This window comes from Panthera leo, chromosome A3 (assembly GCF_018350215.1).
Source record: "Panthera leo isolate Ple1 chromosome A3, P.leo_Ple1_pat1.1, whole genome shotgun sequence".
Classification (NCBI taxonomy): Eukaryota; Metazoa; Chordata; class Mammalia; order Carnivora; family Felidae; genus Panthera; species Panthera leo.
Window position 1 is genome coordinate 11953956 of NC_056681.1, and position 17602 is coordinate 11971557.

Below are 17602 nucleotides of genomic sequence, written 5' to 3' on the forward strand. Positions count from 1 at the left end.
GGAAACGCCAAACTGTTTTCCAGAGGCTGCACCATTTTTCATTCCTCACAGCAGCATATGTTGCTGTATGACTCTGGTTTCAATTCTCTGGGCTTCGGTTTTCCCATTTCTAAATTGGGGATGCACCGCAGCGAGGATAAAAGAGAGCTCATGCATGTGAGATTTGGGGCAAGTCTCCTCAATCCTGATCTCATCTGGGAAGTGGAGACAGCCAAAGCGTTTCCCTCATAAGGTTCTTCTGAGGAGGAAAGAAGCCTGAGCTGTTAGGGACAGCTCAGTGAAAGGTGGTTGCAGGGGCACCTGGGTGGTTCAGTCTGTCGCGCAGTCGGCTCTTGATTTCGGCTCAGGTCATGATCTCACGGTTCATGGGATCAAACTCTGTGCTAGGTTCCATGCTGACAGCCTGGAGCCTCCTTGGGATTCTCTCTCTCCCTCTCTCTATGCCCCTCCCCTGTGTGTGCTCTCTCTCTCAAAATAAATAAATAAACTTAAAAAAAAAAAAGGCGGTTGTAGACCTGCTTATAATGTGATTCTCCTCTTTCCAACTGAACAGAAAATTTGCGTGAACATCTGTGTGCTATGCATCCGGCTTGTGTCGTATGTATCAATCCTCCCTTGATTTTCAAGTTGGAGTTCCTTTGCCTTACGAAACTCTGGAAGAGTTGTTGTCTGATCTGTGACAATCAGCTGACATTCAGGAACCCACAGAGTGGATCAATGGGGCGATGTGGTCTGCTGATGGATGACACGTTTTCAAGATATAGAAGCTGTGCCAAACTTGAAGCCGGGGAGTGTGAATACCCCATGACTGAGTCATGGTCCTGGGACTGGGATGGGGGTGGAGAGGTGGAGGGGAGGGGCCCGGCTACAATTGCAATCCCCTCCCCCCCCCCCCCCAAGGCATCCCGTCTTTCTCTCTAACCTCATCACTTCCTCTCCCTCCTCCCACAGTACGCACGGGTCACACCAAATCACTCACAATTTCTGGAACAAGCAATGTTCTCCACAACTTCGTACATGCTGTTTCCTCTACCAGATGCGCCCTTTCTGCTTCTTTTCTCCCTGTCAGCTTAGAAGTCAACTTCTCCTGGAAACTTTCAGTAGTGGGGATCTTTTACCTTGACCTTGCAACGTTGATTTCTTCTGGATCAGAAAACAGCATCTCACTTTCCCATTGGGGAACCACTCCCGCCCCTACACTTATCTATAGGGTTCCGGTAAGAGCTCCCCCACCCCCAGCTCTTTGGGTGAGCCTGGCCAATCAGCATATCCCATCCCCCTGGCCACGGGTGATTGGTTCCTGGATGGGCATGTATTCCTGCAACAAAGAACACTTGAGTTGGCTTGGAATTGTCGCTGGCCATCTTTGCCAACAAGTGCAGAAAGCCTGTCTGAAAGTAGATCCAAAACAGAGGAAACCAGAGCTGAAAGGTGGAGAGAGAGAACGAGAGAGATGAAGGAAACAGAGGTGTCGATTTTGACATCACTTGAGCCCCTGGATCCAGTCATGTGTGAAGGCAACTGTATGTCACGATTTCTCATAAACCAGTGAATTGCCCTCCCTTTCTTTCTTTTTTTTTTCACTTTATATTTTTTCACTAGTTAGTGGGTATTCTGTCACCCGACGAATACTCTCTGGACCCGAACACACCCTGGGCTGGAGTGGGTACCCTTTTGGACTTTCACAAGAGACTCTGTTTCTCCACTTTCTTTGCACTTATTAGATTGTACTGTAACGATCGCTTTGTTTGGCTCTATCTCCCGCTAGACTCACAGAGCAGCTGTACCTTGTTTACTGCGGTATCTCTAGCACCTAGATGGGCCTGGCACATAATAGCATCTCAATAAATTCTATTTTCATTTTTTTTTTAAAATTACAAACAAATTCATGATAGCGTACATGCAAACACACACAAAACAATTCAAAACTTTTCTGTGGATCTGCATGGATATGCACAAAAGAAGTCTGGAAAGAGACTACCTGTGAGTCACGGTGTGAGTTACCTTGTCTCATGCTGGTTACAAGGAGAATGTGCTTATGTATCACTTGTTATTAAAAATTAACTAAAAACAAAGCTGAACAAAGGAGTGTGTGCTTTTTGTAATACCAAACGCATACAATTCAAAAGGGTATAAGGAGGTACCTTGCCCCTCTCAATAATATGTGTTGAATAAAGGAATAAAGGCATAACTATAGTTGATGCGCAAATTATTGAATAAGAAAACAGTTCTTTTCTAGGCTTCAGTTCAAGGTGACCCTCCCCTTGCCCCCACCCCAGTGAGCCAGCTGGTTTCCCTGAAAGTCTGGGCCTCGAGCCAACGTTTTATTTCTTTCTGGGATGGGCCCCTGTCTGGAAGTCCTTTTGGAGCCTTGGAGAATGACTCACAGGGCTTCACGTGGACAAGGAGTTCCCTAGTGACCAAAGGGTCACCTTCTGTTCCTTAAGTAGGTGGATTCTGGGCAGAGTCTCTGGGGGGGTGGGCTGTCAGGGGAGGGGGGCTCCTGTGTGTCCCTGTGGCCAGTGGCTGGTTGCTGTTCCCCAGGAAACAGCCTCCAGCAGATACTCAGGCCTCATTTGGAACAGTGCAGAGAGTCTGCTGGCCCAGACTGGAGCTCGAGGTCCAGTCTTGCCAATTAACTCGCTGTGGGGCCTTTCCCATCTATAAAATGAGGGAGACACTGATGGGTACCTATCTGATAACCATCCTGCCCCTTCTTTCTTGCCTACAGAACCTCAATTTGGGGGTGGGGAACACTGGATGGCCATGTGTTTAAGAGGAAGGCTGAGCCTGTCTCCAGCTAGAATTTTCTGTGTCTGAGTGCACATATACATGTAAATCCTATAGAGCCTAAGTGAATCACGATAATGCCATAACATCTACTTGCCAGTGGTGGGTTTAGGCAGGTAATGACATTTTTCTCACTTTGTATGTGGCTTTGGGCTCGATCTCACTTAAAGTTTTGTGCCTCAGTTTCTTCTTTAAAATGAGAATGGTTCTTACATTCCAGTGTTTGCTGTGGGCCTTAAAAATAACCCAGCTAAGGGGTGCCTGGGTGGCTCAGTCGGTATTGGGTGTCCAACTTTGGCTCAGGTCATGACCTCACGGCTCACGAGTTCGAGCCCTGCATCAGGCTCTGTGCTGACAGCTCAGAGCCCGGAGCCTGCTTCGGAGTCTGTGTCTCCCTCTCTCTCTGTCCCTCCCCCACTCACTCTCTCTCTCTCTCAGAAATAAACATTAAAAAAAATAATAACCCAGCTAAAAGGCCCAACATACAGCAGAAGTTAGAGTAACAGTGCTTTGACACACTGTTGGCTTCATTCTCTGTTTGGGGACACCTTTGACTTTTTCATAGGCACTCAATGAGTGACAGTTATTTAACTCAGTTTGCTAATCCAGCTAATCCCATTTGGAATATGTATGAGTGATTACATTAGAAGCAGGTTTTGTTTGATAAGCAAGGTAATGTCAACACATTGGGGGTGCATATGAGGAGAAAAGCTGTAAGGACAGAGGACGGGAGCCGTGGCATATTGAGAACTGCTGTTTTCTGGGGGTTGCTGATGTCTGGCTTGTATAGCTGGGAAATACAGAACTGCCCGCCGCATCCCTAAAAGTTCAGAGGCATTGGGTCTGGGTGGGTCTGGGACTTCGGTTAACAAGGCTTTTATCAGTTGGAGAATTTGGTAATCACTGGTTTGGGACATTAACGCTAATCCTTGACTTTGCCCTTTACCGCTTAGGCAAGTCTTCCTGTCTATCCCTTCCTATCCATACCCTGGTTTCTTCATCCGTAAAGGGATGGTGACATTATGAACCTTAGCGTTTGCAGGACAGATTGACAAGGGGTCTCAACTGGGGGTGAATTTGTAACCCAAACGACACGCAGTAATGTCTAGAAACGTTGGTTGTCATAATGGGGGGAGGGTGCTCCTGGCATCTGGTGGGTACAGGCCAAGGATGCTGCTGGACATCCTTCAGGGCACAGGATGGCCCCCTACAACAGAGAATTATCCAGCCCTAAGTGTCAATAGTGCCAAGGTCAAAAAACTCAGGTTAAATGTATTAATGGGCCATGAAGTTGGAGGCCAGGGAGACCATTCTATTGCCTTAGCATAAACACAGTTGCCCACAACCTAGAGACCTTCTCCGGCGCAGGAAAATAGAGCTAAGTGGGTGTGTGGAGTAGCTCAGAGAGCCAAAGAGGGCTCCATTGTTCTGTGTGTGCTGCGCGTGTGTTGGGGTGGGGAGGAGGCGGCTGGTGGCCCCGGTGCCAGAATCTGTGTGTGACCCACTGGGAGAAGCCAACTGGCGGGCAGCGGTTGCCAGAGCCTTCACTGCAAGCTGCGTTTGTGTGACGGGCTCGAGGTTGTTACGTACATGGTATCTACAGCTCGATGAAAATGACCGTATTCTCTCAGTTGCTTATGGCTATCCTTCATAGAATAGTCAGGAAACATCCATGGTCTCTATCAGTGGTCCTCAACCAGTGGTGACTTTGTCTCCTAGGGGACATCTGGCAGTGTCAGGGACATTTGCGATCATCACAATAGTGGGGGCATCTAGTAGGTGGAGGCCAAACGATGCTGCTCCACATCCCCCAGGGCACAGGACAGGATACCCCCCAATGTCATTTGTCCCCAAATGTCGATAGTGCAGATGTTGAGAAACTCCAGTTTCTCCAGGATCCTGTTGTTATTGGGGTAAAAGCCACCTCCAGGGGCGCCTGAGTACTTCAGTCGGTTGGGCTTCTGACTCTTGATTTCAGCTCAGGTCAAAATCTCATTGTTTGCAAGTTCAAGCCCCACATTGGGCTCTGTGCTGGCAGCACAGAACCTGCTTGGGATTCCGTCTCCTGTCTCCCTCTCTGCCCCTCCCCTGCTTGCTCTCTGCCTCTCTCTCTCCAAAATAACTAAATAAATAAACAAACACTAAAAGCCACCTCCAGCTGTCTGGGGTGGTGGGGGACAGGCTTGGGGAACGGAAGGGATAACTTGTGTTTGGACAAGTCGAGCAATCCCTGAGATCATTTGGGAGCTAGAGGGAAGAGGACCCTAGAGGTATTCTGCAGAGTGTTTCTTGAGACCACATTACACGCCATGCCCTCTGCCCCCTGCTGAGCACAGGGGCATGTGGGAGGATTTTATCTCAGCTCTGGAGAAATGTCTAGTTAGCTGAATGACAGACACTAAGGATTTTGAGGGGTACAGAGGGAAACACCTGGGCCAGGAGTTTGAGTCCTGACTTTGTTTCCGTGAGAAACACCGGCACGTGCCTTCTCTACTCTGATCCTTCCTTTTTAGCTCTGCAAGCCCTGGACTCCCAGGGCTGAGATGATGGAAAAACAAAATGGTAGGACATGGGGGATTTGGGGAGCTGGACAGAGCTTCTGGCATCACTGGGGTTCCCAGGAGGCAGGGCACAGCTGGGGGCCGAGGAGGTCCAACAACCAGGACAGAGCATAGGCAGGAGCCCCGGCCGTCTTTTAGCCAAAGAGGAGTTGATACAGGGAAAGAGAAGGTTGTTAGGAAGAGGAGACAGTACAGAGGATAAACTTCTCAAACTGGAGTTGGGGTCTCAGGCGACGTGGGATTGGCCACAAATCCCGCAGTTGGGTTTTACCATTGACCAGAACCCTTCTTGTCCCCAACTGGGGTGGCTGGTCACTCTGCTCGAACTGCCCATTTCCAATCTCCTGACCTAGCCGCTGTTCTAACAGTCCATGTTCGAGGACTTTCTTAGGTCACCAGGGACCAGTTTGCTCTTGCATACTTAAAGTTATGCAATTGGCAGTTAACGCCGGTGGGAGCAGCTCTCCAACAAGGATCGACAGGCGCTGGTAGCTAAACCTCTTAGCGCTTTCAACCCTAAAATGGGATAACTCTGAGGCATACGTTCTATGCTGGCTCCCAGAGTTCCCCGATGGGATTAAGCTCCGATTGACTATAGTAGTAACTCGTGTGAAAACACACCCTCCATCGACTGCCTTCTTTTCCCTGTCTCATTCCCTCAAGCTCCAAATGGTGCCACCTGGGATCGTCTCCCAAGTAATCTACTTGTACTCGAGATCTTTGTGTCAGGGTCTCCTCGTGCGGGAACCCAAGCTAAGGCACGCGACTCTCCCCCCCACTTCCGGGTCTCTGTCTCTGCGGTTAAAACGAGACCGACCCCATCCCCCAACTCCAGGGATGGGCACATGACTCGGAGCTGACCAATCACACCACCATACCTCTTTGGCTACAGCGATTGGTTCAGGGGTCGTCACGTGACCCCCAACCAGGCCAATGACAGCTTCTTCCTGGACTTCTACCGAGACGATTGGGAACATGAACCTTTTTCTGCTGCGGTCCCCAAACCCTTGGGACGTTAGGTTGGGGGCCGGTGTTCTCTGAGGATGAAGCCGCCTCCGAGGATGCTGGTGCTGAGCTGAGGAAGCGAAATCAGATCCAGGTGGCCTTAGTGCATCCCTGGTTCCAGCGCAGTGTATAATTTTAAGTGCCGTCTATTAGCCTGGTCCATCCTGAGCTCTCCTGTTCCCCACAGGCAGGCCTATTTCCCATAGCTCCTCGGGTTTGCCCTCCCTATCTGGCCCCTCAAGTGACAGGGTTTGCAGTCCCTGGGTTTGGCCGGGAAATCGTTCTTGCCTGAGTGTTCTGAGTCGCTTTAGCAACATCGTGGAGCAAGGGGAGTTACCAACGTTCAAGGTGGCGGAATAACCTGTTTGAGAAATCAACTACTTTTCATTTCCTCAACTCCAGAGTCATTGGGAAAGAATGCAAGGTATTTCCCCGACTCTGTGCCAAGAAGGTAGCTGGACTTTGTGATCGAAAGGTCTGGGTTTCCTTTTACCCCCAGTTAGGAAAACAGGCCGTCCTTCCCCAAGGTCCTAGAGTCTCAGATTGTGGTGAGCGGGACCACCTTCGAGGGGGGGCCTTGGAGGACCTCGTTCCAAAGTGGAGTCTCAGGCCCCAGCCCCGGGGGGACTCAGTCATAACCTTTGAGGACCAGACCCGGGAATTTGTCTTTCAAACACGCTTCTCCAAAGGTTAAGAAACTTAGGACTCCTTTATTTAAGTGAAGAAAACCCTTTCGAAACTGGCTTATGCAAAAGAGGCAGTTTATTGGCTGAAGTAACTGAAAAAGGACTGGCTGAAGTAACCGAAGAGTTCTGGCTTTAGGCCTAGCTGGATTCACGAACTCAGATGAGGTCGCCAGACAGTCTCTTGCCATCTCTTGCCTTTTCTCTTCAGTGCGTTGGCTCCGTTGTCAGACTCCTCTTGACAAGATGGCAAGTGGGGCTCCAGGCCTGCGTTCTGCTGGGTACAAGTCCGGTGGGAAAAGGAGGGTCATTTCCTGAAAACCCTACTGTAATTCCAGCATCCGCTCGGATTGGACTAACTTAGGACATGGTCTGTCTCTGAACCAGTCACTGTCACCAAAGGAAGGTGACATTCAGATTGTCCAGGTCTGGTCACATGCCTGTTGGGGTAGGGATGGCCCCACCTGGACACAGGGAGAGGAAGTTCCCTGAAGAAGTACTGAGCGGTGTGTGCAAACGTGGGGGAATGAATTCTGGACAGGCAGGGCCGGTTGTGGTCAGTGTGGAGTCCCTGGTGTAGGCCATGTATCTTGAGGGCTCTGGGCTTCTTGGCACCCTTGTGGCTCCAAGTTATTCTTTGGTTCAGATCACAAAAGGAGAATATTAGGCTCCTACTCAGGAAATATCCAAAACCATAAAGCAGGCTCTGTTGATTGCTTCTTTTCCCTTCTTCCTGGCCATCAGAACCGAATTTTGCGGGACCAAGGAGCAGCATGCAAGGCCCAGAGGATGAATTCTGTTTGGTCTAAGCCAGCATGGGAATCCTGTCTCCCTTTGACCTAGTCTTGGGGTAAGCATGGGACCCAATCCTGGCCAACGAGGCAGCAGGGGTAGTGTGCTGAGGGCTTCTGGGTAGGATTCTCCTTTCTGTTAAAAGAGACAAGTTTTCTCCCCAACCCCTTTTCTTTCATACATATATTCCTCCATTCTTCGGACACGGTTGTACTAGGATGTGACTTTTGGAGCTACAGCACTTACTTTGAGACTCTAAGGGAATGGCCGAGGGAATCCTCAAGAAACTGACCCGTTGCCCTAATACTGAGATGCCGAAGTTCCCAGTCCCAAAACATTTTACTTACTGACTTATTGTTACCTGAGATAATAAAGATGGACATTTAAGGCTCTCCTGAGTGTCAGGTTACCTGCAGCCCAAACGTGCCCTAACGGATCCACCTGCAGACTTTAGAAGTTTAAAGCACAGAAGGCAGAACAAAAAAGGCTGCCACTTGTCTGAGATTGTTCTGGTTCTACAGCCGGTCAGGCTTCTCCCACTTTCCTCTTTGACTCTTTCCTCGTGAAGCTCTTGCAGCTGAATAAGCATTAATAATTCATCAGGACCCCACCACTCTGGGCTGAATTGTGTAAACTTCCTTGTTAGTCTGAAGGTTTCCTGAAGCCCTGTGCAAGCGTTTACCATGTAGAGGGTAAGACGGGGCTAACCTAGGAGTTTGGCCTCTAACGTTGTAATTTTTGTGTTGAATTTTTTTTTATTTGTTAATAATATCAAACCTACAGAAGAGTTGGATGAATAAAAATGGGACAAAGAACACCTAAGAGAAAGCATGAGCAGGAGGGGGCAGAGAGAGAGGGAGAGAGAAAAATCCCGAGCAGACTGTGTGACACGGTGTTCGATCCCACGAACTGTGAGACCATGAACTGAGCTGAAATCAAGAGTCAGACGCTTAACCGACTGAGCCACCCAGGCGCTCCTTTTAACGTTTTATTTTTAAGTAATCTCTACGCCCAACGTGGGGCTTGAACTCACGACTCCGAGATCAAGAGTCACGTGCTCCACCAACGGAGCCAGCCAGGCGCCCCTCAATCTTCATACTTTAAAATTATTGATAAAAAATCTTTAATCTACCTTTTCTACCATTTGCATTCCAATAATATACAAATTTTACTAATTCCAATAATATACAATTATATACAATAATATACAATTTTGCTAATTGATCCAAAAATGTCCTAAAGTGTTTTTTCTCCTCCAGCACAAGAACCAGTCCGTTTAGGGTCAGATATTGCATTTAGTTGTCATGTCTCTTTAATTTCCTTTCATCTGGGGCATCGGTCTTTCTTTGTCTTGTGTGACTTTGAAATTTTTGAATAATACTCTCCCCACCCCCTTGTCTCACTCTCTTTTTTAAAAAACAATATTTCTTGGGGCGCCTGGGTGGCTCTGTTGGTTGAGCGTCCGACTTCAGCTCAGGTCGTGATCTCTCGGTCCGTGAGTTCAAGCCCCACGTCAGGCTCTGTAGGGAGTTAATGGAGAGATCTACGGGAAGTAGTTACCTCTGTGAGTCTGCCTGGGCCTAAGACAGCTTTTGGCCAGCAGGACTAGCTAGGAGTGGAATAGTGGAAAGCAAAGACAAGTTCTCCAATCATGAGAACAGAACAACTACAAAACTGGTCTGACAAGTGTTTCTTTTTTTAAGTTCATTTGTTTTCATAATCTCTACACCCGTTATGGGGCTCGAACTCACAACCCTGGCGTCAAGAGTCGCTTGCTCTTCCAACTTGAGCCAGCCGGGCACCCCTTAGTGAGTGTTTTAATAGAAGCAAACATAAGGTACAATGAGAGATGCAAGGGTTTACTGGATCCGGTCTAGAAATCAAGGAAGTCTTCCTGGAGTAGACAACGTTTGAGCTGAGACCTAAATAGTAAAGAGAGAGCCAGTTGAAATGGGGAAAGAGCAGAGGAATTAGCACATGCAAATGCCTAGAGGTGAAATCGGATATTGGAGGGCTAAAAGTAGATCAGTCTGACTGGAGCCTAAGTATGAGATAAAGAGGGTCAGGGCGATGCCAGGGTGCTTGCAGGTTTTTATAACAAGGAGTTTGAACTCTGTCCTGGGAGCAACGGGAAGTCATGGAAGGATTTGAAGCAGGGGGAGGGACGTGTCATACAGAGGTGTTAGCAAGTTGGAGATGGGAGGATTTTCTGATGTCGCCCTTCCAGGAAAAGTCCAAATACCTCTACGGCAACCCTGAGCCCTGCATCTTCGAGGGTTTGCTAACTTTGGTTTCCTTCCTTCTCCTTCCTTTCCTTCTATTTCCCCAGGCAATCTGGGCAATAGAGCATGGGGAAAGTGACCGCACCGGTTACGATATTTTCAACTGCAAGTGACAGCATGCCTGACTGACCGTGGCTTAAGCGAAGAAGACGTGGAATTATCCTTTATAACAAAAAGTCTGGAGGTCGGCAGCTCCAGAGTCGTTTTGATGTATCAAGGACCCAGGCTTATCCTTCCGCTACATCATCTCCAGTGGTTGGCTTTTGGCCTCAGACTCATGCTCATCCCAGCTACTGCCGCATCATGGAACGTTTGATCACAGGACACCGATCAAAGCAGGAAGGAAGGGATGGGGGGACAAAAGGCTTTCACCCCCTTGAAGCTCTATATTATTAATGAAGTGGATCCTCAGATTTCCCCTGACCTTTCATTGGCTGAGAGCCGGATCATATGCCCATTCTGGACCAATCATTGCTTAAGGAGAATGCGCACTTTTACTTAAGATGGGTCATGATTTATCTGCTGGGGCTGGAGAGCCAGCCACCCTCCAAAGATCAAGGGATTTCTACCCCTTAGCTGGGCCCCAAATCAAGGTTCTCTGGGCAGGGAAGATGTGGAAGCGGGGTGGGAATGCCTCTGGGGTAGCAAGGGGCAGTGTGTCAGACGGAGTGAGGTTTGTAGAAGGTAGGAGAGGTGTTCTGCTTGTGAAAAATAAATACGAGAGAAAACAGAATTGATCAAGGGGGGCTCACTTCAATGCAGGTCCGCAAAGTCCTTGTCAACTCCACGGGGGGCTCCGGAGCAAAGATCGTTGGTTAGAGGAGCCCCACGTTGGGCGAGATGGCCAGCCCTGGTGTCCCGCCATACTCAGTCATTGACCTGGGGCAACTCAGGAAGATCATGGCCTTGGCTTGAAAGTTGAGACAGATCCTTAAGACGTTGCAGCTGGAGGCTGTCAGCTCGCTGCGCTCTTCACAGGCAACTAGCAAGTTCTTGAAGCTGTGCCCCTCCAGGACTGTCATAGGGTGCCCAGTGTCTGGCCTGGCTATGCCCAAAGAAGTCAAATTTGAGGTGACCAATCCATTTCTGCCCAGGGGCAGCATCAAGTTTGACAGAAGGAATCAGAAGAACCATTGAGAGATTAGGCTCAATTCAGAAATTGAGTTTCACCTTTAGAAAAACATTTTTTCTCACACATAGAATATTTTCATTATAGCAAAATGGGAAATTTCACATATGTGCAGAGAAGAAGATGAGAATCAATCATAATTCTTCCACCATCGATGAGGATGATATTAGTAAGGTAAAAATAGCCACCATTGATGGAATGGTGATTATGTGCCAGGCACTGTGATAAACCATTCGTATTCATAATCTCATTTAATCCCAGCTCTGCTGCTTGAGTGAGTTCCTTAGCCCCTGTATGCCTCAGTCTTCTCCTCTGCCTAATGGGGCGATACAATAGTATCTATCTATCACTTGGGGTCCTGTGGATTCACTTCGTTAAATGTGAAGTGCTCGGAACATTGCCTGACTCAAACAAATGCTCAAGGGAGAGCCTGGCTGGCTCGGTTGGTGGAGCATGGGACTCTTGATCTCGGGGTTCTGAGTTGGAGCCCCACGCTGGGCGTTGAGATTGTTTAAAAAGAAAATCTTTAAGGGGCGCCTGGGTGGCGCAGTCGGTTAAGCGTCCGACTTCAGCCAGGTCACGATCTCGCGGTCCGTGAGTTCGAGACCCGTGTCAGACTCTGGGCTGATGGCTCGGAGCCTGGAGCCTGTTTCCGATTCTGTGTCTCCCTCTCTCTCTGCCCCTCCCCCGTTCATGCTCTGTCTCTCTCTGTCCCAAAAATAAAAAACGTTGAAAAAAAAAATTAAAAAAAAAAAAAGAAAATCTTTAAAATAAATGAATAAACAAACAAATGCTCAATAAATGTTAGTAATTATTTTTGTTCTCCCTCTCTCTCTGCCCCTCCCCCGTTCATGCTCTGTCTCTCTCTGTCCCAAAAATAAATAAAAAACGTTGAAAAAAAATTAAAAAAAAAAAGAAAATCTTTAAAATAAATAAATGAATAAACAAACAAATGCTCAATAAATGTTAGTAATTATTTTTGTTCTAAGCCCCCATTCCTTTATCTACAATTGTGAAAACCAACAGTTTCCCACAAATTTGGCACCCCAAACTCATTTGGGAGCAAACCCTGAGCTGATCTGAGGTTATTTATAATCTTGTCAAACCCTTTTCATGTGAATCCGTTTCATATCAATGTGTTTGATTATGGGATGGCTCTAAAATATGTGGAACATAGACAACATGGCTTTTCTAAAATCTAGAAATATCTAAATTTTGAAACACTGATTTCTGATAAGAGGTTGTGGACTTGTGCTCTCAATCCTCATGACAACTCCGTGAGATGGGTCCTTTTAGTATCCTCTTTTTATTGATGAGGAAAAAAAATTTTTTTTAGGTGGTTTTCTTTACAACAGAACTTTCCAGAGACTTTCATCTATTATGCACTGTAAATCTCCACAAAAGGGGCTATAGAATGCAGCTGTTCTCTGGACTCATGGACTTTGAATGTCAAGGTCATTTTTTCATACAGGTCCTCCCCTTGCTAACATTGAAAATCAGGGAAGCCTCTTGGAGGAGATAAGGAACCCTGGGCAAACCGGGAACATGAAGGGGCCAAGTACACACAGGCAGACGGGGAAATCCTTGATGACTCCCTCCTGGCATCTATTGACTTTGTGTGACCTTGAAAAAAAATTCCACCCCTTGACTTCTAAAACAGATGGCAAAACCATCTTCCAGGTTCCTTGGCTAGTCAGCAACATTTTCTCTACTGTCTTTAAAAAGGAAGGAGCCTGATGCATTTGAAACAGTCATTCAAAAGAACTTCCCAGGGGTGTGGCCGGTGTTAGTTTCCTGGAAATCCTTGGGAACATCAGGCTGGGTTGGCTGAGCTGCTCAGTGGCGGGAAAGCAGGCGGGAAAAATTCTGAATGTCCCTTGAGCTTTGCGTGCTGGGTCCCAGATCACCTTCTGACCCTTAAGTAACTGAACTTGTCAACATTTCTTCTTTCACCATCCTAACAGCCTCTTGGAGACTATTTCAGCAAGGACCAGTCTTGTCAGATTAAATTTATTTATTTCATACACTAAAAGAAATGTAAAATTCAAGTGTTCCACTGACTTTTGAAGTTTTATTTTCTAGTTCTTGAGATAGGAAAAGCTGACCCAAAGTAAACAAAATTCAAGCAGAATAAAAATATCCGGGAAACGTGAGTCTCCCCCTCATCTGCTTCCCACTGACTCCTGTCCCCATCCCAGGAGGCATCTAGGGATTCCGGTTTTGCACATCCCCTTCCAGGTAAACCTTAGATGTATATAAGCATATATCATTGTATCTATTGAGATGATTTGGCTCTAAGTACAAAACACTATCCAACCAGGGCTCCTGGGTGGCTCAGTCGGTTAGGCGTCCGACTTCAGCTCAGGTCATGATCTCACGGTTGGTGGGTTCAAGCCCCCCGTGGGGCTCTGTGCTGACGGCTCAGAGCCTGGAGCCTGCTTCGGATTCTGTGTCTCCCTTTCTCTCTGCCCCTCCCCCACTTGTGCTCTGTCTCTCAAAAATAAATAAATGTAAAAAAAATTTTTTTAATTAAAAAACAAAAAAAAAAAAATCCCAAAAAACCAATATCTAACGTACAAATGTATGACTTTTCATAGAACACTTTCAGAGTTGGTTCATTTGGGAAAGTAATGATATCGTCGAAGATCCAGATTCTTTCTGTCCCTCTGCTGCATCCTCCTTAGAGGTATGACATCTGTCCCTGCACCTTTGTGTCTCTGTATTAGGTGAGTCGGTACGTGGGCTATAAGACTGTCCCGAACGCCACTGCTATGCCAGGACGGCAGGCCATACCTCCACTGTGCTTAAAAGAGATGGACAGCTTCGTGATCACGTCCACTAAACCCCACTGAGTGGACTCCCCAGTTCAGCTTTTTTTAGCGGATCCCTCCAAGTGCCCAAGGCTCTCCCATGTCACCTGACACTGAGGTAGGGAATGGGCGGGGGGAGGGGAGCTGGAGAGACAGTGGTCTTGATGGCTGTAGTTCTAACACCTTCCCTTGGCAGGTGTTACAGAATCACAAGACGCTGTGCCCACACTGAAAGGGCTGTCCAGTTGAGGGGTGCTGAACTCATGCTTCATCCACTTCTTGGCAGATCTACCTCTGGGTTTACAGGAAAGCCAGGCAGGACTGGTTGTTGGACGGGATGTAACAAGTGAGTGAAAGAGAGAAATCGAGAGTGATTCTAATGAGCCTTTGGGATTGAGCAACCAGGTGTTCAGTAAGGGAGGGTTAGGCGTAGAAAGAGAGGGAGACACAGAATCCAAAGCAGGCTCCAGGCTCCGAGCTGTCAGCACAGAGCCTGACGCAGGGCTTGAACTCACAAGCTGTGAGATCATGACCTGAGCCGAAGTTGGACGCTCAACTGACTGAGCCCCCCAGGCGCCCCTATATATTATATATAGGTGTACATCTATCTATCTATCTATCTATCTATCTATCTATCATCTATCTATCCATGTATCTCTGGTTTAAAATTTACCTGGAAGGTGACATACGAACCTAGCAATGATGCATACATTCTGGGGTGGGGGACCGGGTGAAGTGGGATAGGGAAGGAAGAGAGACAGAGAGGCTTACTTTTTTTGGGTCCTTTTATCCTGCTTGTACAAGGAAATAAATGGAGGCTCTGATGTAACTCGCCTAAGGCCACACAGCATGTGGGTGGCAGGGGCTGTCATTTGAAACAGACGCTGGCTGGCCCGGCTGCAGAGTCCAAGCTCCTTCCATTCTAACAGACTCTCCCCTAACGGAAAGGGAAACGGGCCCCTCCAGGATGAATGCCGGTCTCCTCACTTCCTCTCCCTGGGCTGGCTCGTCCGCGTGTCTCCCTGTGGCATCTCCTGCAGCCGAATATCAATAAGGGCCTGAAAGGATTCCTGTCCGTGGCTGAGAAAGGCTGTATGCACTCTTCTCCCCTCTGTTATGGAAACCACAAATCCTGTGGCTACAGCTGCAAATAAAAATAGTCCTGGAGGGCCCCCAGACTACACACCTGCTCCCACTGGATGAATGTCTCCTTCTTTACTAAAGATTAGAGCTGCTTGGGATTCCAGTCGAAGAGGCCTGGGTTCTAACCCCGGTTCTCCCACTGCTGATGGAGCTGTGTGTTCTTGGGCAAGTTACTTACCTTCTCTGTGCCTCAGTTTCCTTATCTTCAAAGTGATATTTTAAAAAATCTCACAGGATTGAGATGCTTGGGTGGCTCATCAGTTAAGGGTCTGACTCGTGATTTGGGCTCAGGCCATGATCTCATGGTTCGTAAGATCGAGCCCCACGCTGGGCACTGTGCTGACAGTGTGTGTAGCCTGCTTGGGATTCTTTCTCTCTTTCTCTCTCGCCCTCTCTTCTTCCTCTCAAAGTAAGATTAAAAACAATCTCACGGGATCGTAAGGGCTCAGAGAGTTAGCTGTCGTAAATTGCTTGTTTCTCTGTCTACCTGGTTTACATTAGTCTAACAGTATTCCTGCTGCCTCACACCCTCCCTCCCCCTACGGGGCCTTAGCACATGTTCTTCCCTGTGCTAGGATGCTGTTCCCTTCCCTCTATGGCTACTTAGTGGCTATCGGTCCTTCAGAGGCTCCAGCCTTTGTGAGGGCAGGATCATTTTTGCTCTCCACTGTGGCCCCAACACCCAGCAACACACGTCTGGCATAGAGTTGACTTCCGTTAAATATCCGTTCACGGAGTGATTGAAGGACTAAATGGACAAAGGAGACAAGTGATCAGTTAGTGCTAAGTCATTCGACAAGTGTTCTGTAAATAAGCTTGAGACCTACTCTATTGTATCCTCGTGAGGATTAAAAATGTGAAGCGTGTACAATACCTGCCCGAAGCCTGCCGTAGCACTGACTAAGGATTGCTCGTAGCACCATTTTATATTGTCATGATTTCGGTTTCCTGCAGATGTTCTTGTGGCTTCCTGCTGGAATGAGGCTCTGGTAGGATGCTCCTCCGGGCCCTGCAGAGCCCCACCCAACAGCTGGGTCCTGTGCTCTGGCAGGCAGCCTCAGCCTTTCCCCAGAGGCAGGACTCGGTCTCGTCCCGAGGAAACAAATTCCTGGCTGCTGGCACAGCTTCTGCAACTTGGCTCCCATCTCTCTGTGGATTGTCTCCTTCAGGTACAGAGCATCACGGGCACATTACGTGGGGTTGGGCCAGTCCATGGTGACCCCTCTCTTTGGAACAGGTGTGGACGCCCTAGGGAGTCATGCTTACAAATGCACAACCCTACCCTCCAGCCGGAGTTGACTGGATAAAGACGGGGACCTGATTAACTGAGCCAACTGGATCCTCTCTCCTGAGATTTTGGGGTTATGATCTAGTGATTTTCGTGAGCTGTTGCTTACGGGATGGGTGCACCCTCAGGTGCTGTGAGGCAGCCATAGTTGGTCATGGGCTTGGGGAAGGAGAGAGAGAGGGAGGAGAAGCAGAGAGCAGAGATGAAGGAATCTGTGGGCAGAGTGGTAAAGGAACACAGAATACAGACGCCACAATTCCAGGTGACTTTTCAGACGCCAGTTCCAGAAATGTCTGAAGCCACTGCACTTCCTGCCCTGTGTTTGGCATGATAACAGCGGTTCTCACATAAAGACAGCTGGGTGGTAGAGCGGATACCTACTGTCTCTGCTTTTCAGGCGTCCTGCCTCCTGAGCTCAGGGCCTGGCCACTGGGCTAGGGCCCTCCCCGAGAGCTGTCTCTGTGCCTGAGACTCGCCCTGGGAATCCCCACGCCTGTGGCCCGTCAGCCTGGCTACAGCAGAGGCCGGTCCAGCGTGAGAGACTGCAGTGTCTCCTCAGATGGCCTCACAGGGCACTTTGCCAGGCCCTTTTTTCCTCTGGAGCCCGGCCTGGCTCACACAGGCCGCTCTGTGAGGCCGTGGGCAGGAGGCCTCTGTTGCCAGCAGAGTTCAGTTACCCCAGTGACATTCAATTGTTCCTAAGAGAAGAGGCCTGCTTTCGGCAGCTCCCAGACCTGGATTCCAGGAAGCTCTGCCTGACTCCTTTCCTGTTTGTTTCCAATCAGCCAGTCGGCCTGTATCACCGGATTGCATAAGTCTGCCGGCTGCTAGCACTGTCTCTCTCTTGCTGTTGTCTCCATACCGCTCGGAGCTCACACCAGCCTGGGAGGAAGACACAGGGCATATCAGCAGGAGTTTGCTGCTGCCCAGACAGACCCAAATAGCAGCGTGGCCCCGCCAGGTTTCCAGTTTCCAGGGATGTGTGACTGACCCTAGAATGAGGATCCCAGGGTCTCATCCCAGAAAAGAGATCCCTAGGGTGACATTTCACCCTGGTGGGAAGGACCCGTGGCTGTGTGGACACTGGCACAACCTCCCTACCCTTTGCAGAGTAGTTTG

The 17602-nt window shown here is 48.5% G+C and overlaps 1 long non-coding RNA gene across 4 annotated transcripts; it reads left to right on the top strand.

Annotated features, from left to right (window-relative positions):
• The first annotated feature begins 6180 nt into the window (after positions 1-6180).
• On the top strand, positions 6181-16608 carry LOC122215436. 4 transcript variants are annotated; one of them, XR_006200377.1, is made up of 5 exons: positions 6181-6780; positions 7784-7889; positions 13840-13928; positions 14249-14398; positions 16150-16608. It is a non-coding gene; the product is annotated as an uncharacterized LOC122215436 (long non-coding RNA). The 4 variants fall into 4 exon arrangements; XR_006200374.1 differs by lacking the exon at positions 13840-13928 and adding an exon at positions 13969-14170; XR_006200376.1 differs by lacking the exons at positions 13840-13928; positions 14249-14398; positions 16150-16608 and adding an exon at positions 10161-11730.
• Positions 16609-17602: the final 994 nt, after the last annotated feature.